General features: G+C 47.0%; 1 long non-coding RNA gene across 1 annotated transcript in view; it reads right to left on the bottom strand.

Annotated features, from left to right (window-relative positions):
• Positions 1-894: 894 nt before the first annotated feature.
• The window catches only part of LOC308486513, a 34184-nt gene continuing 11431 nt past the window's right edge, over positions 895-23647 (bottom strand). The window contains exons 2-3 of the long non-coding RNA XR_013991114.1: positions 5834-6013; positions 895-1625 (exon numbers count right to left, since the gene is read on the bottom strand). This is a non-coding gene — a long non-coding RNA (uncharacterized lncRNA). The remainder of the gene's footprint in view (positions 1626-5833; positions 6014-23647) is intronic.

A 23647-nucleotide genomic window follows, 5' to 3' on the forward strand; every position in this document is an offset into this window, starting at 1 on the left:
GATGCTTTTGAATTCTGGTGCTGGAGGAGACTCTTGAGAGTCCCATGGACTGCAAGAAGATCCAACCTCTCCATTCTGAAGGAAATCAGCCCTGAGTGCTCACTGGAAGGACAGATCCTGAAGCTGAGGCTCCAAGACTTTGGCCACCTCAGGAGAAGAGAAGACTCCCTGGAAAAGCCTCTGATGTTGGGAAAGATGGAGGGCACAAGGAGAAGGGGATGACAGAGGATGAGATGGTTGGATAGTGTCTTCGAAGCTACCAGCCTGAGTTTGACCCAACTGCGGGAGGCAGTGGAAGACAGGAGGGCCTGGTGTGCTCTGGTCCAGGGGGTCACGAAGAGGCAGACACGACTAAACAACAGTCAAATCAAGCTGCTCTTGGCCACTCACACGTCCCTTTGCATCTGACTCCAGATCTGACACCCCTGCTGTGTGAACGGTGCCCCTTCCCTGCCGGCTCATTAATGGGGCTTCTTCTGCTGGGTCAGCAAAGGCCTGGAGTCCAGAGCAATGCTTCTCAATGGCTGCTGGAAAGGGCAGAAGGGAGAGAGTTCCTGTGCCTGGACCCTGCTTGTGGGTTCCCCATAATAAGCAGCTGGCTGGCCACTGTGAGAAGAGGATGCTGGGAAAGGTGGGCCACTGGCCTGATCCAGCAGGCTCTTCTCAGGTTCTTCTATGGGGGGCAGTGGGAGCCAAGCACCCCCCCAATTCCAAACCAGAGGGCCAGACACCCCCCCCAAACTTCTGTAGCTGATGTCTCTAGCACCCCTGGACTCTCTCTCTCTTTTATAAAGTTTTTATTAGCAATTTCAACATAACATTTTATCAAAAGACATATCATCCTTAGTGTCCCCCCCCCATTTTCCCCTCCCGAGAAAGAACCAACCCCCCCCCGACTTCCCTCAGTTCCTCTCTCTGGTTTCTCAATACATGTAATTATCTGCATATTCTAAAATTGCAAAGAACCTTAATTTATCTATGTATATGTTGTTAGTAATAAATTTGTGTATGTTTATTCAAAACCTGCCAAGGAGTCCAGTTCATTTTGTTGTTTGTTTAAGTACTTTGCGAAAGGTTCCCATTCTTCTTTAAAGTCACAGTTGTCCTTGTCACGCAGTTTATGTGTCAGTTTCACCAATTCTGCATAGTCCATCAGTTTCTCTTGCCACAGTTCTTTAGTCGGGAACCCCTGGACTCTCTCAATCACGGGGGCAAGGCAACATGCATGTCTCTTATGGTCCCTCCAGTCCTTTATCATCTGCTCTGATTGGCAGTGATGCTTCTCCAAGGTCCATGACTCTCCGTCTTCCACAGCTCCACTCCCTGTGGTTCCTTTTTAAACTGGAGAAGTCACGATTCAGCCTGGGACCACCCCCTCCCCTCTTTCTGCCCTGAGCCTCCCACCCTCCCCTGAACTCTTTCTGCTTTCCAAAAGTCTTCTCAGCACCAGCAGCTGTTTCAGCTCATCCTGCTCTGGTGACACCATCTTCTGGCAAACGGGTTTCCTCTCTCCCTTGTTTTGTCGTGAGCGCAAGTGACAGTCTGGCACGCTGTCGCTCATAAAGGTTTCGGCGCCACCGCTGGTGATCCTGGCAAGCGATTCGGATGGCCCAAGCACCAGAATCCTGCAATCAAAGAATCATAGAATTATGGCAGGGCTCAGCAAACTTTTTCAGCAGGGGGCTGGTCCACTGTCCCTCAGACCTTGTGGGGGGCCAGACTATATATTGGGGGGGGGATACAAGAGCCCTATGAGCCCCAGTGGCTGCTTACCTGTGTCTTGTGAGCGGCAGGGGCTGGTGGTGGTGACAGAGGGACGATGAGCGGCGTGTGAAAGGGCTCCAGAGAGGGGCTGCTCAAAATGGCACTCAGCCAACCGACCGTGGCTGCTGCTGTCACCAACCACACCCAGCCCCCTTCCTCCTCTAGGCAGGGCGGGGAGAAGCCAGGAGGAGGGAGGGAGGAGGTGCCAGCACTGCTGTGCGATTGAGAGGGAGAGAACGTGTGCATGCTGGCAAACCACGCAGCAATTCCCGGACCGTCCGCGGGCCGGATCCAGAAGGCAATTGGGCCTGATCCGGCCCATGGACCTTAGTTTGCCTACCCATGAATTATGGAGTTGGAAGGGATTCCTGAGGGTCATCCAGATGTTAAAGTCGGAATCCCCTTCCGGTCAGAACTTGAAGCCATTGGTTTAGGACAGCGGTTCTCAACCTGTGGGTCCCCAGATGTTGTTGGACTACAACTCCCATCACCCCTGAGCTTGCTAGCTAGGGGTGATGGGAGTTGTAGTTCAACAACATCTGGGGACCCACAGGTTGAGAAAGGCTGGTTTAGGATCTTATCTTCTGGAGCAGCAGAAAACAAGCTTTCTGCAGTACAGGCACACAAAAAAATAATCTGCCTGGGCACACCCAAATCTGCATAAAGTGGCCTAGTGCCTTTGGTTACTGAGCACAAATAGCAACCACTGGTGCCATTGTCTCCCTTTGGAGAAAGGAGCCTTCTTCTGTCTAGAGTCATGATCAAGTGTGTGGAAGGAGGAGGGGGACCAGGATGATCAAGGGTCTAGAAACCATTCCTTGTGAGGAACGGTTGAGGGGTTGGGGATGTTTAGGCCGGAAAAGATAAGACTAGGAGGAGATAGGAGAGCCACCTTCCTATATCCGAAGGGCTATCTCATGGAAGATGGAGCAAGCTTGTTATCGCCTGCTCTGTAGGGCAGGACACAAACCCTTGGCTTCAAGTTACAAGAAAGGAGATGTTGGCTCAAAGTTAGGAAGAACGTTCTGACAGGAAGAGCTGCTTGGCGGTGGAACGGGCTCCCTCTGAAGGTGGTGGAGGTTTTTGAGCAGAGGTTGGATGGCCACCTGTCAGGGAGGCTTTAGTTGTGGTTCCTTCATTTCAGGGGGTTGGGCTAGATGACCCTTGGGTACCAACTCAACAATTCAATGATTCTACACACCTGGAACAGAAAAGCTCCTTGGAACGAGACTTGGCTTGGATCCTGCCCTCTGGGTACCTGCAGGGCAAACGCTTCTGCCCCAGGCTTCCTGCCACCCCCCCATCCTTGTGCCTCAGTGTCCCCTTCTGTGCAGCCAGTCCAGGATGCGTGCCTGGCCGCTGCAAAGAAGGACACAGTCTCTCCATCTCTCCCTGCTTCCTGCCTTTTGCTCCCTGAAAGTCATGCAGTGCTTCTGGCCTGAGCGGGGGGCGGGGGGCGAAGGGCGAAGTGGGGGGGGGGGGAGAGTGGCAGCTTCTGCCGTTTTCACCAGCCGGCCTCCCGGATCCCTCTTCGTCAAAGGCACTTGTGCCCATAGAGGATACATGAATAAACCAAATGTGAAGTTTCTAGGGCAAGCTATTTGTCAAGCATTACCTTCCGTGCAAAAAACGCCACAACTCTCCTCCCTCCGAAGGGTGAGAAACCCTTTCGCTGTCCTCCAGCTTGCCTGTCGCCACAACGCCAGATCCAATTACTCTCAGCTGCCCAGAGGCTGGCGCTGCTCAGGGAAGAGACCGGTGTGCGGGGGGGGGGGGAGCCGGCCGGAGGGGGGAGAGCAAAGGCCAGCTGGGATGGCGACCTTGGAGGGGGCCGTAGGGGGCTGGAGCCCTACCCTAGACAAGAGTCAGCAGAAAGGGAGGGGGAAGGGGGCTTGCTGGGGGTGGGGGAGGCAGGCAGGGTGGCAAGGGAGAGCCAGTGGTGGGAATGTTCAGGGAGGCAGGAGAGTGTTTAATTATATCCTTCCCAACTTGTGTTAACAAGTTCTATAATTTAACATCCCCCTATTTAAACTTGTGCAGCGGACCCAGAAACTACAACTAATCAAGAACGCGGCAACTAGACTGGGGACTGGGAGCGGCCTCCGAGACCACGTAACACTGGTCTTGAAAGACCTACATTGGCTCCCAGTACGTTTCCAAGCACAATTCAAAGTGTTGGTGCTGACCTTGAAAGCCCTAAATGGCCTCGGCCCAGTAGACCTGAAGGAGCATCTCCACCCCCATCGTTCAGCCTGGACACTGAGGTCCAGCGCAGAGGGCCTTCTGGAGGTTCCCTCCTTGCAAGAAGCAAACCTACAGGGAACCAGGCAGAGGGCCTTCTTGGTGGTGGCGCCCGCCCTGTGGAACGCCCTCCCACCAGATGTCAAAGAGAAAAACAACTACCAGACTTTTAGAAGACATTTGAAGGCAGCCCTGTTTAGGGAAGCTTTTAATGTTTAATAGACTATTGTATTTTAATATTCTTTTGGGAGCTGCCCAGAGTGGCTGGGAAAATCCAGCTAGATGGGTGGGGTATAAATAATAAATTATTATTATTATTATTACATCTTTGCTAGGCTTGTTTAAGCCTCTAAAATAAGTTTCCTGATAATTCCCCTTTATTCCCTCTTAAAAGGATAGATACGACACAGTCTTGTATCAAAGTATATAAAAGAGTTTACTCACATTCTGTTCACAGAAGGATCCCAGAAGGCAGACTTAAGTTACAAAATATATACACCTGGAATCTATCCCATAAGGAGAAAGTCCCTTTGTCCTCTCTTGGCTGGAAGCATCTTTGGCTAAGCAGATGTTGCTTCTTCGATGCATATAGTCAAAGAGAGAGAGATGGCTGCCCTGCCCTGTGCTTTTGTCCTTACCTGCACAGGTGAGGCCACGCCCACCTCTAGTCACATGCAGAGGAAGTCTGTCCCAGCCCAGGAGGAAACAGGAAGTTCCGACTGGCTGGTCCAGACATCCCCTTTTATGTCCACTCTAGGAATGTTGTACTTGACTGCTCTGTGTTTCACACCCCACACCATTTAGCATCGCGGAAGTGTAGAGTTGGAAGGGACCCCCAGAGGACATCTAGTCCAGCCCCCCGCTGTGCAGGAATGGCTGCTAAAAATCCCTGACAGGTGGCCATCTGACCTCTCTTTAAAACCTTCAACGAATCATAGGACTGTTGTCATGTCTGAATGATTCACCGACTTGAAAATAGACTCAGTATGTTCTATTGTTACTCAAGAAAATATTACTAATAACATCACTTCAAAACAGAGAATCATAGAACAGGGACCCCACAGTGCAGGAATCTCAGATAAAGGGCACCTGACAGATGGTCACCCAACCTCTGCTTAAGAACCTCAGATGAAGGAGAGCCCTCCACCTTCCCAGGTTGTCCATTCCGCTGTCAAACATTCACATTCAAGAAAGCTACAGGCTCCAAGTGGGTAGGACTGGAGTAGACAATGTCCTAGAGAGATTTTGCCCCAAAGACTGTGCGATGGAGCGACGCAGTGGGCTCAGGGGTTTCCTTGTGTTCAGGGACTGTTGGACTGCAGTGTCAGGCCTGGAAAGGAAACCGTGTTATCCCTATTCCCCACCCCCCAAAAAAAATCAGATTATCAAGATGATTTATTTTACACAGATTGGCTCACTTGCCCGAGCAATGCACAGTCGGAATGGCAGTTGTCAAAGACATAGGGCAAAAGGAGATGTGGATTTACATAAAATGTGCATATGCTGATTGATATGGATGGATGAAAGTTTAGAAATAGGGACTAAAATTGAAAGAGGTGACATAACACCTCCCGTGCCCAGAGACCTGTGTCCGATGGACTCTCCTTCCTTGGAGGTTCTTAAGCAGAAGCTGAAGGGCCATCAGCCATGGAGGTTCTGCAGGGGGTTGGACTAGAGGACCCTTCCAGTTCCACAATTCCATGATTCCATGCTGCTCCATGTTCCCCCAAGGGAGGGGTGGGCTGCTGATCCACAAAGGGACACCCCCCCCCAATCCCAATGCTCTCTCGTGCCTGCAAACATCCACGTGGCCTTGAGTTTTGCCTACCTTTGCAATCACAGTCCTCCTTGGTTTCCTGCGGAGACGACTTGATCCCTCGCAAATACTTTTTGGGGTAAGGGCTTCCTGACTACTGACTGGAGGAACAGCAAGCCCAGACCGCAAAAAGATTCAAGAGAGAGAGAGAGAGAGAAGGTGAGGGTGGAGGCAAGCAGAAGGACGACTGCCCTGAAAAAGAGAGAGAAGGAGGAGGAGGAGAGGAAGAAGAAGGAGAAGGAGGAGAAGGAGAAGAAGGAGAAGGAAGAGGAGGAGGAGGAGGAGGAGAAAGAGAAGAAGGAGGAGGAGAAGGAAAAGGAGAAGGAGGAGGAGGAGGAGGAGAAAGAGAAGAAGGAGGAGAAGGAGAAGGAGGAGGAGGAGAAAGAGAAAGAGAAAGAGAAAGAGAAGGAGAAAGAGAAGGAGAAGGAGAAGGAGGAGGAGGGGGAGGAGGGGGAGGGGGAGGAGGGGGAGAGGAAGGAGGGGGAGGAGGAAAAAGAGAAGGAGGAGGAGGAGGAGGAGGAGAGGAGAGGAGAGGAGAGGAGAGAGAGAGAGGTATTCATGTGATTCAACTACAGCAGGATGCATGGTTTGTCCCATCACTGCTCTTAAGCCTCCAGAGACAGAAGCTTTGCAGCTTTCCAGAATTGCAGTGTTGGAAGAGACACCCAACGGTCATCTAGTCCAACCCCCCTGGAATGCCTTGCTACTGGGCTGCATGTTCCAATGTCCAGCTGACCCTCTGGCTGCTGCTGCCGGTCTGTGTAAGGAGCAGCGCCCACCATTTCTCTGGCTGCTCAGCGGCTTCACCGCCTGCTCTCTGTCCCTCCAAAACTTCTTCTCATCCAAAATTGAATTCTCACCCCCACCTCCCCTGGCACATTCCACATCTCCCGCGTAGGTAAGAATTTCATTTCATTTCAATTTTATTACTTAATACACCACCCTTCATCTAAGGATCACAGAGCCCATAGGCCCTCCCTCCAGGTGTCAAGGAGATAAAGAACTATGTAACTTTTAGAAGACATCTGAAGGCAGCCCTGTTTAGGGAAGTTCTTAATGTTTTTGCTTTATTAGGTTTTTATATATGCTGTGTGGGACACGGGTGGCGCTGTGGGTTAAACCACAGAGCATAGGACTTGATGATCAAAAGATCAGCAGTTCGAATCCCCACGACGGGGTGAGCGCCCGTCGCTTGGTCCCTGCTCCTGCCAGTTTGAAAGCCCGTCAAAGTGCAAGTAAATAAATAGGTACCGCTCCAGCGGGAAGGTAAACAGCGTTTCCATGCGCTGCTCTGGTTCGCCAGAAGCAGCTTAGTCATGCTGGCCACATGACCCGGAAGCTGCACACCGGCTCCCTCGGCCAATAAAGCGAGATGAGCGCCGCAACCCCAGAGTCGGCCACCACTGGACCTATATATGCTGTAAGCCACCCAGAGTGGCTGTGGAAACCCAGCCAGATGGGCGGGGTATTGTTATCACCATCGCCATCAGAACAGGCCTTTTCTGCGTTGGCTCCCCAACTGTGGGATGGCTTTTATTGTATTTTTAATATTTTGTTGGAGGCCACCCAGAGTGGCTGGCAAAATCCAGCAAGATGGGCGGGGTATAAATGTATATTATTATTATTATTATTATTATTATTATTATTCCTCTCAAAGCCCCACTTGGAATGCAGCAGGGATGGCAATCTCCCATGGCTCACACAGCCCTCAGCATCCCTCATGACTCACCTGTCCCCCCCCCCCCGCCCATTCCCTTTGACAATGAATCTGTTATATGGAAATTTGGGGTTAACTTTTACAGCCCAGCTCCCTCCCCCTATCCCTTAAGTTCATTATCAGGCAGGGAACAATGGGTGGAGGCAGGAAGCAGTTGAGGAAAGCAAGGAAAACCTTTTCCCCCCTGTTGCCCGGACCCTGGCAAGAAGGTGAGGACCCAGAGTAAAGGCGTGCAACAACTTTTGAAGACTTTAGAAATCCCCTAAAGGTAAAGGTAAAGTAAGCCCTGACCATTAGGTCCAGTCGTGGCTGACTTTGGGGTTGCGGCGCTCATCTCGCTTTATTGGCCGAGGGAGCCGGCGTACAGCTTCTGGGTCATGTGGCCAGCAGGACTAAGCCGCTTCTGGCGAACCAGAGCAGCACACGGAAACGCCGTTTACCTTCCTGCCGGAGCGGTACCTATTTATCTACTTGCACTTTGACGTGCTTTCGAACTGCTAGGTTGGCAGGAGCAGGGACCGAGCAATGGGAGCTCACCCCGTTGCAGGGATTCAAACCGCAGACCTTTTGATCGGCAAGTCCTAGGCTCAGTGGTTTAGACCACAACGCCACCCGCGTCCCAGAAATCCCCTAGGCTTAGCCAAAGGCCACCCACAAGCAACATACATGCATCACAGAAATTTGAAAGAGCGACTTGTCCCCTGTCTCTCAAGATACCTGACAATGCTTGCTGATTGCTTTGTCCTTGACAGTCTGGGCTATTATTTAAGAATAGCAAATGCCTTCACTTTTGAATCCATTGTCAAGGACATTCCCCATTCATGCACAATGATGTTCTTTCCAACAGGGCTGCTCTGCTTTTAACAGGTTTTGCAGAGGGATTGCCCATTCACAGGAGAAGCTTATCTATTTACAGGATTTGAAGGATTTGCAAGTGAAAAAGAACTCAGCCGGTCTCTATCGGAAAAGGTTTTTCCAAGGTGTTTCTTTTTTGCTGCAGAGAAAATATTTGGGGTCATTAAGAGAGTCAAGATGGCTTCGGGGATTGCCCTGTGGACTCAAATGAAGGGTCTATTTTGTCAGGGAATATTTCCTAATTTTTGAAGGTTTATTCATTTATTTCATAAAAATTATACACCACTCGGTTGGAAAGCAAAAACAATAAAGACAAAACAAAAAAATCACCAATAAGGAGAATCAGCAACAATGTTTGAAGACTTTTGAAAGGTTAAAATTACAGACTGAGTGGAAATGTTTTTAGCAGGCACGGAAAAGAGTAATAATAATAACAATAACAATAACAATAATAATAATTTATTATTTCTATCCTGCCCATCTGGCTGGGTTTTCCCAGCCACCCTGGGCGGCTTCCAACAAAAGATTAAAAATACATTAAAATGTATTTTACAATGAAGGAGACTGCCTGTTGTCATGAGGCAGGGAGTTCCAAAGTGTAGATGCTGGCACACTAAAAAGGGAGTCCTTACAAGAAGAAGAAGAAGAAGAGTTTGGATTTGATATCCTGCCTTTCACTCCCTTTAAGGAGTCTCAAAGCGGCTAACATTCTCCTTTCCCTTCCTCCCCCACAACAAACACTCTGTGAGGTGAGTGGGGCTGAGAGACTTCAGAGAAGTGTGACTAGCCCAAGGTCACCCAGCAGCTGCAGGTGGAGGAGCGGAGACTCAAACCCGGTTCCCCAGATTACGAGACTACCGCTCTTAACCACTACACCACACCCAATGAGGATTGTGTGACACCTGTAACAATTCTGCCGGTCAAGGGGGAACATGATTTCACAGATAAACCGCTCCCAAGTTGTCAAGGGCTCCGTGTACTAACAATAACCCCTTGAACCCAGCCTGGTAACAAATCCGCCACCAGCGCAGATCTCTGAGCAGTGAAGAGTTCTCTGCCGACAAGGCCTGGCTCCTGTTAGCAATTGTGCTGCAGCGTCCTGCACTAACTGTAGCCTCCGGTACGTTTTCTACGCTGCGACTGACGAGCTGGGCAGTTGCACATAATATTGTCAATTCCCTGCAAAACCAGACCTGTCCTTTTCACAAAAGAGAGAGCAGGCAGTCTCGACGGAACAAAGACGGACGTGACAGCTTTTGCCCCGCGGTGGCAACGCTGATCCAAACGGGCAGGGAGGTGGGTAACGCAGCCCTTTGAAGGATCTGGATCAGCTCAAACGGCGTGGGTCAGTTCTGTGTGTGCAGGTGTCACTCATTTCAAAACATCCCAACTCCAGACTCCATCTGCACTGGAACAGTTCACCTACTGGGGGAAGAGTGCTTATTTTTACCAATTTATTGCATTTGCATCCAGGGCCGTCTTTAGCAGATGTGGCGCCAGGGTGCAAATATCCGCCCAGCACCCCCAAATTACCACAAATAGTGTGGAGGACTCCCTGGTCCTGAATGGGGTAACTGTGCCCCTGAAGGACCAGGTGCGCAGCCTGGCAGTCATTTTGGACTCACAGCTGTCCATGGAGGCGCAGGTCCATTCTATGTCCAGGATGGCTGTCTCCCAGCTCCATCTGGTACGCAGGATGAGACCCTCCCGGCCCACAGACTGTCTTGCCAGAGTGGTGCATGCTCTGGTTATCTCCTGCTTGGACTACTGCAATGCACTCTATGTGGGGCTACCTTTGAAGGTGACCTGGAAACTACAACTAATCCAGAATGCTGCAGCTAGACTGGTGACTGGGAGTGGCCGCCGGGACCACATAACACCGGTCCTGAAAGATCTGCATTGGCTCCCAGTAAGTTTCCAAGCACAATTCAAAATGTTGGTGCTGACCTTGAAAGCCCTAAACGGCCTCGGTCCAGTATACCTGAAGGAGCGTCTCCACCACCATAATTCAGCCCGGACACGGAGGTCCAGCTCTGAGGGCCTTCTGGCAGTTCCCTCATTGCGAGAAGCCAAGTTACAGGGAACCAGGCAGAGGGCCTTCTCGGTGGTGGCGCCCGCCCTGTGCAACGCCCTCCCACCAGATGTCAAAGAGAAAAATAACTATCAAACTTTTAGAAGACATCTGAAGACAGCCCTCTTTAACAGACCACTGTATTTTAATACTTTGTTGGAAGCCATCCAGCATGGCTGGGGAAACCCAGCCAGGTGGGCGGGGTATAAATAATAAATTATTATTATTATTATTATTATTGGGGTGGCCATAGCTGCACAATGCCAGCCATTGGGGGGGGGCAACTCTTGTAATTTAATTTTGAATGGACAATAAGTATTTCAATGGTTTATAACTTTACAATGGACATGCAGTATGCTGATAAACAATGGAAACAAGGAAAGGACCAGGGGGAAGTCAAGTTTTTTTGCGTTGTTTCGATTTGATACTGCTATTGATTTATCTTTGTTATTTTTGGAAAATTAATAAAATTGTTTCACACACACACACACACACTGAGCTTCATGAATAGGGATTTGAACCCTGGTCTCCCAGGCCTAGCCTGGCACTGTAACCACTAGGCCACACTGGCTAGAATTGTATTATTGTTATTTTTATTTCCCCGTATATCTCGCATTTTCAAGTGAGAGCTGTACAGCAGTGGAACAGACTCACTTGGGAGGCTGTGGGCTCTCCTTCCTTGGAGGCTTCTAAGCAGAGGTTGGAGGGCCACCTGCCAGGGATGCTTGAGCTGGGATTCCTGCATTGCAGGGGGTGGACTAGATGAAACATAGAGGTCCCTTCCAACTCTACAAATCAACAGTTCCATGATTCAAGGCTTACGGAAATTGAAACAACACAGATAAAATGCAGAAAGCTAAAAACATATAAAAGGTAATAGCTTATAGTAGTTAAACCCTAGCAGAATTAAAACTGTATAATAACACAACTATTACATTTTACAATGCAGAGTGTAAAAACAGCACAGCACTGCTAAAACCCCTTTCATATTTTTTTAAAAACAGTTCCCAAAGGCCTGTCAAAATAAAATAGTCCTCACCTGCTGGTAGAAGCAGGACAAGGAGGAAAAGGTGTTCTCTGATGGCTTGTATTTTGAACATTCAAGTATTTTTCAACACCACAGTCTCTGGGAGGTGGAAGAACATGGGGCCTTTGATTTTTATCATTACACATCACTTGGGAAGACAGGCAAAGTAATGTCAGTGTACTGGAAGAAGCAAAGATCACCAGTGTTAAAGCAATGATTCTTCAACATCAACTTTGCTAGACTGGTCATGTTGTGCGGATGCCTGATGATCGTCTTCCAAAGCAAATACTCTATTCCGAACTTAAAAATGGAAAGCGTAATGCTGGTGGGCAACAAAAGAGGTTTAAAGACGGTCTCAAGGCAAATCTAAAAAAATGTAGTATAAACACTGACAACTAGGAAACACTGGCCTGCGAGCACTCCAGTTGGAGAACAGCCTTTGCCAAAGGTGTCATGGGCTTTGAAGATGCTAGAACTCAGGACGCAAGGGAGAAATGTGCTAAGAGGAAGGCACGCTTGGCAAATCCACACCATGATCAACTCCTGCCCGGAAACCAATGTCCCCACTGTGGATGGACGTGTGGATCCAGAACTGGCCTCCACAGTCACTTACAGACCCATTGTTAAAACTGTGTTTATGGAAGACAATCTTACTCGGCTACGAGGGGTCGCAGAAGAAGAAGAAGAAGAAGAAGAAGAAGAAGAAGAAGAAGAAGAAGAAGCCCCCACCTTGCTCTGCCTCTGCTGCTGCTCCTACCAGGAGTTGTAGCTATCATTCCAAAACCCAAAGTGATCTGATTCACTCCAAAACAGTGCTAGTGTAGCAACAATTTTGCAGCAAAACCCCATGTTTTGCAGCACCACACCAACTGAGCAACGGCTACTCACTAGTTAATGGGCCCCCTTTAATCCCCACAACAACCCTGTGAGGTAGGTCAGTCTGAGAGGCAGGAACTGGCCCAAGGTCACAGCCCGTGAGCTTCATGTCCTACTCTGGCACTCTAACCACTGCACCACATGTTGGCCTTCCTGGTGCCTCGTTGCCTGGCAGACACAGCTGTTAGCAATTTCACTCCTCCGATGCTGCAGCTAGTGACTCAAAACAGGTTTCCGAACCTGAGGTCTTGCAAGAGGTACAGGGTTTGTCCTCAAAGGACGCGATACCACGCCCAGAGGCTGCAAGGGCCAACACTGTTTCCTCAGACAGGAACAGAGCTAAGGCTCTAGTCCCATGGAAGGAAGCTAGCCAGAGGTGCAAAATGGTCAGGCATTTTACTGCCTCTCTGTATAAAAAGGAACTTTGGCCAGTGATTGGATTAACTGAATTTATTTTGTTCCATGTTTCCATCATACAAGAATATGATATGTGAACTTGTTTAATTTGTATGTTACATTACTTAGTTTTGTACAAGGATTGTTATATCATGTTTGTTTAATTTACAGCATGCACGACTGATGAAGCCCAGTTAGGCAAAACAAGGTATTATCCCGGAATCCTTGTCATGCCATACCTTCAAGTTTTCCATCTGATCCAATATCTACATGCAAGGAATGTTAGAATCCTCAAAGCAGCGATATGTAGAACATCATAAGATAAGCATCCCATATTGTGGTTATTGCCAATATGCCAGTTTAGGAACCGAATGGACTTTATCTCCTGATCATCCATTGGACTTTAATTTCTCTTGATATGTTCCATTTGCATGATGTGTTGGTCTATGGAATTACACTTTGTGAGATATTATATGTTGAATTGTGTTTGAAATAGAAGCTACATAGTCAAAAACAGCCTGTTACGTTGTGTGCAGCATCGGATACCTGAAATGGGGGAGGATGTTAGCAATTTCACTCCTCCGACGCTGCAGATGAGCTTGTTGTAAATCACATGCCCATCTGAGAAGAGCGTGGGAAATGGAAGACGGTCTTGTTTCTTCTGCTGTAATGTACTGGCACCTTTACTTGGTTGTTTTGTTCTGTTCTCTTGGAGAGCCAGTGTGGTGTAGTGGTTAAGAGCTGTAGCCTCATAATCTGGTGAACCAGGTTTGATTCCCCGCTCCTCCACATGCAGCTGCTGGGTGACCTTGGGCCAGTCACACTACTTTGAAGTCTCTCAGCCCCACTCACCTCACAGAGTGTTTGTTGTGGGGGAGGAAGGGAAAGGAGAATGTTGGCCGCTATGAGACTCCTTCGGGTAGTGACAAAGCGGGATATCAAATCCAAACTCTTCTTCTTCGGAGCTGGAGAGAAGGGGATGCCATTATGCTTTTGTCTGTACATAGCGTGTAAATAAATAGTTGATTAGGTCTACGATGTCTCGCTCTTCTTGCTGTGTTTTGCCAGAAGATTAGTGTGCATATAGCAGCTGGTATATATCCCTGGAGCAGCCTGGAGAAGAAGGGAAATGCCTTTTCCAGAGCTACACATACCAGAGGATGCTCAGAGTTTTGGGGGCTTGCAGGCACCCCCAGGGTGTTTTTCCAACACCAGCATGGCCAGCTGTGCTTGAATTGCCCTTCCAGCTACATTGCAGTCGAAGGACATTTGGGGCTGAGCAGTGAAGATGCTGGAGAGACCTCAATGGGCAGAAAGGGGTTATGAGCTCACGGCGCTTTGATGGAAGCGCTGCCCTCCAAAGCCCTCTGTTGTGAGCTTGCTTTGCTTTGGCGTTCTGCTAGGAAAGGCAGAATTGCAGTCTACATTTCCCTGGAGTGGGACCTGAGTAAGCAGCTCCTCCGTTGGCAAAAAAAGAAAGAAAGAAAAGTGCTTTTAATTCCACTTTTCACAGTTTGCTCCTAACTACAGAAGGAAGCGAGAGGTGCTTTGAATCCCTTTCCCTATCTATTACCGCAGAATTGCCAACTCTAATGCCTTAATCGCAAGTCTTGCAATGCTGGGAGTTTTGTGGAGCCTGACACTGCAATGCTCCGTGAAATCGTGGCTCCCCGCTTTCATTTCTGAAAAGCAATTTCCCAGCCTTCGTGGCTTCTGGAGGAAGCTTTGAAAAACACGCTCTCTCTCTCAGGAGCCCAAAGTGAAATGAAAAGGACCTCAGATCCAAAGCGTGGATTTTCTTTAAAAAAAAGAACAACCCCACCAGCCCCATGGTTTTCACTGTCTGCCTCATGACTGCAAATGCCTAGGGATATATATGCCAAATTCACTTACGCTAGTCCAGTCTTGAAAGCAGGAGAAAATTGGATCTGCTGGTCTTAGCAGTTTTGCACCATTACAGGTAATCTCATACCTTCAGAAGGGGATAGTCTGTGAATTTCATCAGGGAAGAAGACTTCAAAGGGCCGCCAGAAGTAGGGAAACTATTGTGGTTATGACTCATCTCATTTCCCTCCTTAATTCTCCTTGTTAGGCTGCCCTACATGGGAGTAGGTTTCAAGGATCCTTGGTCAATAGTAAGAAAACTGATTTTGAGTTGTCCCCTAAACTGTGAACAACCTACTTGGAAGTTTTTAAGCATGGTGGACATTATTATTATTATTATTAATTATTATTATTATCCTGTACTCATGGGACTTCTCCTGGTATGCCCCATGGAGGACCTTACGGTCCACAAATAATAATATCTTGGAGGTCCCGGGCCTCAAGGAGGTTAAACTGGCGTCAACCAGGGCCAAGGCCTTTTCGGTTGTGCCCCCAGCCTGGTGGAACGCTCTAGCGCAGGAGACCAGGGCCCTATGGGACTTGACATCCTTTTGCAGGGCCTGCAAGATGGAGCTGTTCCACCTGGCCTTCAGTCCAGGCCCAATTTGACCCCCCACTATGGGACCCTGTAAGTTACCTCTTTGGCCATTTTATCGGCTCATGTGGGACCAACATGGACAGTTGGCCCTGATGAATACTTGAGGTTCCTGACCCCTATGGTTGTAATTCATGGGCAGTCATTTAATTTTATCCTGATTCTAATTTTTAAGCGATCACTGCAGATGGTGACAGCAGTCACGAAATTAAAAGACGCCTGCTTCTTGGGAGAAAAGCAATGACAAACCTAGACAGCATCTTAAAAAGCAGAGACATCACCTTGCCAACAAAGGTCTGTATAGTTAAAGCTATGGTTTTCCCAGTAGTTATGTATGGAAGTGAGAGCTGGACCATAAAGAAGGCTGATCGCCGAAGAATTGATGCTTTTGAATTATGGTGCTGGAGGAGACTCTTGAGAGTCCCATGGACTGCAAGAAGAACAAACCTATCCATTCTTAAGGAAATCAGCCCTGAGTGCTCACTGGAAGGACAGATTGTGAAGCTGAGGCTCCACAATCATGGCCACCTCATGAGAAGAGAAGACTCCCTGGAAAAGACCCTGATGTTGGGAAAGATGGAGGGCACAAGGAGAAGGGGACGACGGAGGACGAGATGGTTGGACAGTGTTCTCGAAGCTACCAGCATGAGTTTGACCAAACTGCAGGAGGCAGTGGAGTGCCTGGCGTGCTCTGGTCCATGGGGTCACAAGGAGGCGGACACGACTAAACGACTAAACAACAACAACAATTTTTAAGCTGTATTTTAATCAATTGTTTGACTGTGTTTTAATGTATTTGTTATTTGATGTTAGCCACCCTGAGCCCGGTCTTGGCCGGGGAGGGCGGGGTATAAATAAAAATTTATTTACCGGTACTTACTTACATTATTATTATTATTTGTTGTTGTTGTTTAGTCGTTTAGTCGTGTCCAACTCTTCGTGACCCCCTGGACCAGAGCACGCCAGGCACTTCTGTCTCTGTCCTCCACTGCCTCCCGCAGTTTGATCAAACTCATGCTGGAAGCTTCAAGAACACCATCCAACCATCTCATCCTCTGTCGTCCCCTTCTCCTTGTGCCCTCCATCTTTCCCAACATCAGGGTCTTTTCCAGGGATTCTTCTCTTCTCATGAGGTGGCCAAAGTATTGGAGCCTCAGCTTCAGGATCTGTCCTTCCAGTGAGCACTCAGGGCTGATTTCCTTCAGAATGGATACGTTTGATCTTCTTGCAGTCCATGGGACTCTCAAGAGTCTCCTCCAGCACCATAATTCAAAAGCATCAATTCTTCGGCGATCAGCCTTCTTTATGGTCCAGCCCTCACTTCCATACATCACTACTGGGAAAACCATAGCTTTTACTATACGGACCTTTGTTGGCAAGGTGAGGTCTCTGCTTTTTAAGATGCTGTCTAGGTTTGTCATTGCTTTTCTCCCAAGAAGGAGGCATCTTTTAATTTCGTGGCTGCTGTCACCATTTGCAGTGATCATGGAGCCCAAGAAAGTAAAAATTCTTACTGCCTCCATTTCTTCCCCTTCTATTTGCCAGGAGGTGATGGGACCAGTGGCCATGATCTTCGTTTTTTTGATGTTGAGCTTCAGACCATATTTTGCGCTCTCCTCTTTCACCCTCAATAAAAGGTTCTTTAATTCCTCCTCACTTTCTGCCATCAAGGTTGTGTCATCTGCATATCTGAGGTTGTTGATATTTCTTCCGGCAATCTTAATTCCGGCTTGGGATTCATCCAGCCCAGCCTGTCGCATGATGAATTCTGCATATAAGTTAAATAAGCAGGGAGACAATATACAGCCTTGTCATACTCCTTTCCCAATTTTGAACCAATCAGTTGTTCCATATCCAGTTCTAACTGTAGCTGCTTGTCCCACATAGAGATTTCTCAGGAGACAGATGAGGTGATCAGGCACTCCCATTTCTTTAAGAACTTGATATAGTTTGCTGTGGTCGACACAGTCAAAGGCTTTTGCATAGTCACTGAAGCAGAAGTAAATGTTTTCTAGCTTTCTCCATAATGCAGCGCATGTTTGCAATTTGGTCTCTGGTTCCTCTGCCCCTTCGAAATCCAGCTTGCACTTCTGGGAGTTCTCAGTCCACATACTGCTGAAGCCTGCCTTTTAGAATTTTAAGCATAACCTTGCTAGCGTGTGAAATGGGTGAAATTGTGCGGTAGTTGGAGCATTCTTTGGCACTGCCCTTCTTTAGGATTGGGATGTAGACTGATCTTCTCCAATCCTCTGGTCACTGCTGAGTTTTCCAAACTTGCTGGCATATTGAGTGTAGCACCTTAACAGCATCATCTTTTAAAATTTTAAATAGTTCAGCTGGAATACCATCACTTCCACTGGCCTTGTTATTTGCAGTGCTTTCTAAGGCCCATTTGACTTCACTCTCCAGGATGTCTGGCTCAAGGTCAGCAAGCACACTACCTGGGGTGTACGAGACATCCATATCTTTCTGGTATAATTCCTCTGTGTATTCTTGCCACCTCTTCTTGATGTCTTCTGCTTCTGTTAGGTCCTTACCACTTTTGTCCTTTATTATGGTAATCTTTGTACGAAATGTTCCTTTCATATTTCCGATTTTCTTGAACAGATCTCTGGTTCTTCCCATTCTGTTGTTTTCCTCTATTTCTTTGCATTGCTCGTTTAAGAAGGCCTTCTTGTCTTTCCTTGCTATTCTTTGGAAATCTGCATTCAATTTCCTGTATCTTTCACTATCTCCCTCACATTTTGCTTGCCTTCTCTCCCCCGCTATTTGTAAGGCCTCGTTGGACAGCCACTTTGCTTTCTTGCATTTCCTTTTCATTGGGATGGTTTTTGTTGCTGCCTCCTGTATAATGTTGCGAGCCTCCATCCATAGTTCTTCAGGCACTCTGTCCACCAAATCTAAATCCTTAAACCTGTTCCTCACTTCCACTGTGTATTCATAAGGGATTTGGTTTAGATTGTATCTTACCGGCCCAGTGGTTTTTCCTGCTTTCTTCAGTTTAAGCTTGAATTTTCCTATAAGAGGCTGATGATCTGAGCCACAGTCAGCTCCAGGTCTTGTTTTTGCTGACTGTATAGAGCTTCTCCATCTTTGGCTGCAGAGAATATAATCAATCTGATTTCGATGTTGCCCATCTGGTGATGTCCATGTGTAGAGTCGTCTCTTGTGTTGTTGGAAAAGCGTGTTTGTGATGACCAGCTTGTTCTCTTGACAGAACTCTATTAGCCTTTGCCCTGCTTCGTTTTGATCTCCAAGGCCAAACTTGCCAGTTGTTCCTTTTATCTCTTGATTCCCTACTTTAGCATGCCAATCCCCTATAATGAGAAGAACATCCTTCTTTGGTGTCACTTTTATAAGGTCTTGTAAGTCTTCATAGAATTGGTCAATTTCAGTTTCTTCAGCACCAGTAGTTGGTGCATAAACTTGGATTACTGTGATGTTAAAAGGTCTGCCTTGGATTCGTATCGAGATCATTCTATCATTTTTGAGATTGCATCCCAGTACAGCTTTCGCCACTCTTTTGTTGACTATGAGGGCCACTCCATTTCTTTTACAGGTTTCTTGCCCACAGTAGTAGATATGATAGTCATCCGAACTGAATTCGCCCATTCCCGTCCATTTTAGTTCACTGATGCCCAGGATGTCAATATTTATTCTTGCCATCTCATTTTTGACCACATCCAACTTACCCAGGTTCATGGTTCTTACATTCCAAGTTCCTATGCAATATTTTTCTTTACAGCATTGGACTTTCCTTTCGCTTCCATGCATATCCGCAACTGAGCATCCTTTCGGCTTTGGCCCAGCCGCTTCATCAGCTCTGGATCTACTTGTACTTGTCCTCCGCTCTTCCCCAGTAGCATGTTGGACGCCTTCCGACCTGAGGGGCTCATCTTCCAGCGTCATAACTTTTATATGCCTGTTGTCTTTGTCCATGGAGTTTTCTTGGCAGGGATACTGGAGTGGCTTGCCGGTTCCTCCTCCAGGTGGATCACGTTTGGTCAAAACTCTCCACTATGACCTGTTCATCTTGGGTGCCCTGCTCAGCATAGTTCATAGCTTCTCTGAGTTATTCAAGCCCCTTCGCCACGGCAAGGCAGTGATCCATGAAGGGGATTATTATTATTATTATTATTAGCATGCAGCCTTTCATCCAAAGACCACAGGGTGGTTCACATCATCATATAACAAAAACAAACCAATAACAGACCCCAAACACATTTAAAAGGCCGTTGAGTGTTAATAAGCCAAAGGCCTGTTTGAAGAGGAATCTTTTCACCTGGCCTGTATGCCATTATTTTTTGTTTTCCCTTGTGCAGGTTGAGCAGGTGAGAAGCAAGCAAGCATGCAAGATCCATTTCAGAACTGTGTCAATTTCTGCAAGCCAAAACTAAAACAAAAATCTCTTTGCAACCTTTACGAACTGGTTCTGCTATTATTCCCTGGGATTCAAACTTGCACAAACTCTCCCAACCCAGCAGTTGAGGTATGATATTAATTCCACTGGATTGGCGTGTGCCCCTGCCCTCCCTCACCAAAGGTCTCACGAGAGACCGAAGAAGGCATCTTGCATAACCATCAGCAGCAGACAGCACCTGGTTAAGGGGCTGGAATGGGCTGCAAAGCTGCTACCATCACAGTGGTCAGCCTGGCATCACAGTGGTCAGCCAGGTGTCCCAGTGGCAAACTTGCAAGCAGGATCCGGGCACAACAGTGTGGGAATGTTCAGGGTGGCAGGAGAGGATGTATTGTTTATTAATATCCTTCCTAACTTGTGCTAGCAAGTTCCTTTACTTAGCAGAGTTATATTCCCCTTTTTACATGCACAGCAGATAGCTGGTTGCAGGCTCGTGTGAGCCTCTCACTATTATACAATTCAGTCTAACCTCAGGTTAAGGGGTGATATGATAGCCATGTTCAAATATATAAAAGGATGTCACATAGAGGAGGGAGAAAGGTTGTTTTCTGCTGCTCCAGAGAAGCGGACACGGAGCAATGGATCCAAACTACAAGAAAGAAGATTCCACCTAAACATTGGGAAGAACTTCCTGACAGTAAGAGCTGTTCGACAGTGGAATTTGCTGCCAAGGAGTGTGGTGGAGTCTCCTTCTTTGGAGGTCTTTAAGCAGAGGCTTGACAGCCATATGTCAGGAGTGCTCTGATGGTGTTTCCTGCTTGGCAGGGGGTTGGACTCGATGGCCCTTGTGGTCTCTTCCAACTCTAGGATTCTATGATTCTATGAATTGTACGTTCCTGGTAAGTTCCCTTGAATCCCTCTTAAAAGAATAAAGACGCCACAATCTTATTCAAAGATGATGAAAGAAGTTTACTCACACCAGTTCAGAGTTGGATTCCTGAAGGTAGACTTAGTTACAAATATGTACATGTGGATCTACCCCATGTGGAGGAATAATCCCAGTGCTTCTGCTAGCTGAGAAGGTAGCAGAGCAGTCCTAGCTAAAAGCTGGTCCAACGAAGAAGGAAGTCAAAAAGAGGGAGGTGTGCTGCGTGACTCGTCCTCTTGTTACCTGGACAGGTAAGGTCACGCCCACCTTCTATCACATGCAAAAGGAAGGATGCTCCAGCCAGGAGAAACAGGAAGTTTCGACTGACTGGACCAACATTCCCTCTCATGTCTTCTCTAGCATTACAAGGAAAGTTGTACTTGACTGCCTCTCATGGATCACATCCAACAAACAGCAAGTCCCCCTTCCTGCGGTTTCCAGAAACTGGGGTTCATCCAGATGTTTTGGGACTACAACTCCCATCACCCCTAGCTAACAAGACCAGTGGTGAGGGATAATGGGAATTGTAGTCTCAAAACATCTGGAGGGCAGAGTTTGCCTATGCCTGGTCTAATCCTCTTTTAAATGTCTCTATAAGCTCAGGTTGGGAAGACCCTGATGTTGGGGAAGATGGAGGGCACAAGGAGAAGGGGGAGACAGAGGACGAGATGGTTGGACAGTGTTCTCGAAGCTACAAACATGAGTCTGACCAAACTGCGGGAGGCAGTGGAAGACAGGAGTGCCTGGCGTGCTCTGGTCCAGGGGGTCACGAAGAGCCAGACACGACTAAACGACTAAACAACAACAACATAAGCTCAGGTTACTTGAGACACCACCTTATAAGTCATGTGATCTGCAGGAAAGTTTCTCCTGCAAGTTTCTAAAATCCCAGAAGCCCTCTCTGCCTTTTAGGGTGGCAGCTCCTGTTCTGTGGAATAGCATTCCTGTCAAGATGCTATCTGCACTTTTCAGAAATGATTTAAGATGTTTTGTTCAGGCAGGCTCCCCCAGCTGGATAAATGGGCCTTTTTGAGGAGCCTTGCTTTTCCTACTGCGTTGCATTAAACGCATCTGCTGGGGGTTTTTTGTGTGGTTTTAAGCAGTTTTTTTCTTTGCTTTTTAAACAGTCCACAATTGTGTAGAAGGTGATTCGTAAATTAATGGCGGTGGCGATACTTTCAGCCTGTCATTCCCCATGTTTGTTACAATGCCTGGATTCCATCTCCCAAATCAAACAGTGTTTTGTTTTGAGCTCCACTAAACTATTAATTAAGGCTTTAATTAGTATTTGAAGCAATCTTAATATGCAGCACGGTTTGCAAATTTTGCAACTGTCCACTGAAATTAAAAAAAAAATTAGCTATGACTGGTGAGTTTCATAAATGAAATCCAGTGGGATGCATTTAGTTTGTCTTTTGCTCAGACATTTCCTAATCATTTTCACACTAATTAATGTATGAATTGATTGCTTTGGGCTCCAGTTGTTTGATATTTTCTTACTTTGTTGTTGTTTTCTCTCTTTTTTATTAAAAAAAACCCTGTTTTGCTATTGATCCTCCCACTTAGCAAAGCAGTAATGAGTGGTGTTAGCAACAAAGTAATCAAAGTTCAATTCCTACTTCATTAAACAAACAGAAACACCCAAAGTGAAGTTCTCTCTCTCTCTCTCTTTCATTTTGCAGAGAGAAAGATTTAAATGTTTATCAGGGGCTTGTCTGCACCAGAGCCAGGCTGAAGCGTACCACGCCAAGGGATTCCTGCATTGCAAGGGATTCCTTGGGATCCTCTCCAACTCTCCAGTTCTAGGGTTCTGTATGACTCTCAGCCATGAATCCCATTTCCTCCTGTGGCAGCAATGACCCACGGTCAAAGGCACAGGGGAGCACAACATTGTTAATGGGGCACAGAGAGTCGACAGAAAAGACTCTACCTTTCATGCACAACACAAGAGAAATTGGTTTCACGCAATGACGCTGCCAGCAAGAGGTTTGGGACAGAGCAAAAGACCTGAACCAATGGATTCAAATTGCGAGAAAGGATTCAAATTGATGGACTATATGGAATTGGCGGAAATGACTGGCAGAATCCGTGACCAGGGAGAAGAGTCAGCGGAAGAAGATTGGAAGAAATTTAAAGACTATTTACAGAAATATTGCAAAATTAATGAATGTTAGAATGATGTCAGATTGAAGTTAAGTGGTTTCTAGCTGTACAGGTACAAAAGAATATGGAAAAATTGGTTTTTAATATGTAAAAATTTAATGTTATAATATATCAAGATTAAAGATTAGGATTAAAAAGGAGGGAAAGGAATTGCTGGATTAACAAATTGAATTGGAATACAAAAGAGGGAGGTATGAGGAGGTCTGGGAAACAAGTAAACGTAAAAGAAGTGATGAAAAGATGGAATTGTTTTTAACTGGTTTTTTTTCCTTTTTCTTTTTTCTACTTTGTATTTTTCCTTTTTATTGTTAATCTTTTTATTAATGTGATTTTTCTTCTTTTGAAACTTTAATAAATATTATTTTTTAAAAAAAAAAATTGCGAGAAAGGAGATTGTGCCTAAACATCAGGAAGAACTTTCGGACAGCAATACGATACGAATCTTTATTGTCATTGTCCCATACAGAATGAAATTGCAAAAAACTACATCAGACATTCAAAAACCAACGAGCCTGCTATCCCAGCTATCCCAGCCTAATTAACCCCCTAAAGACTCTGATACCCCATACAGTGGTACCTCAGGTTAAGTACTTAATTCGTTCTGGAGGTCCGTTCTTAACCTGAAACTGTTCTTAACCTGAAGCACCACTTTAGCTAATAGGACCTCCCGCTGCTGCTGCACCGCCGGAGCACAATTTCTATTCTCATACTGAAGCAAAGTTCTTAACCTGAAGCACTATTTCTGGGTTAGCGGAGTCTGTAACCTGAAGCGTATGTAACCTGAAGCATATGTAACCTGAGGTACCACTGTAATTAAATACAATATACTCCCATAGAGACTACCTTAAAGGTAAAGAGACCCCTGACCATCAGGTCCAGTCATGGCCGACTCAGGGTTTGCGGCGCTCATCTCGCTTTACTGGCCGAGAGAGCCGGCGTACAGCTTCCGGGTCA

Source organism: Podarcis pityusensis (assembly GCF_964106645.2).
Source record: "Podarcis pityusensis genome assembly, chromosome: 10".
In the NCBI taxonomy this organism is placed as follows: Eukaryota; Metazoa; Chordata; class Lepidosauria; order Squamata; family Lacertidae; genus Podarcis; species Podarcis pityusensis.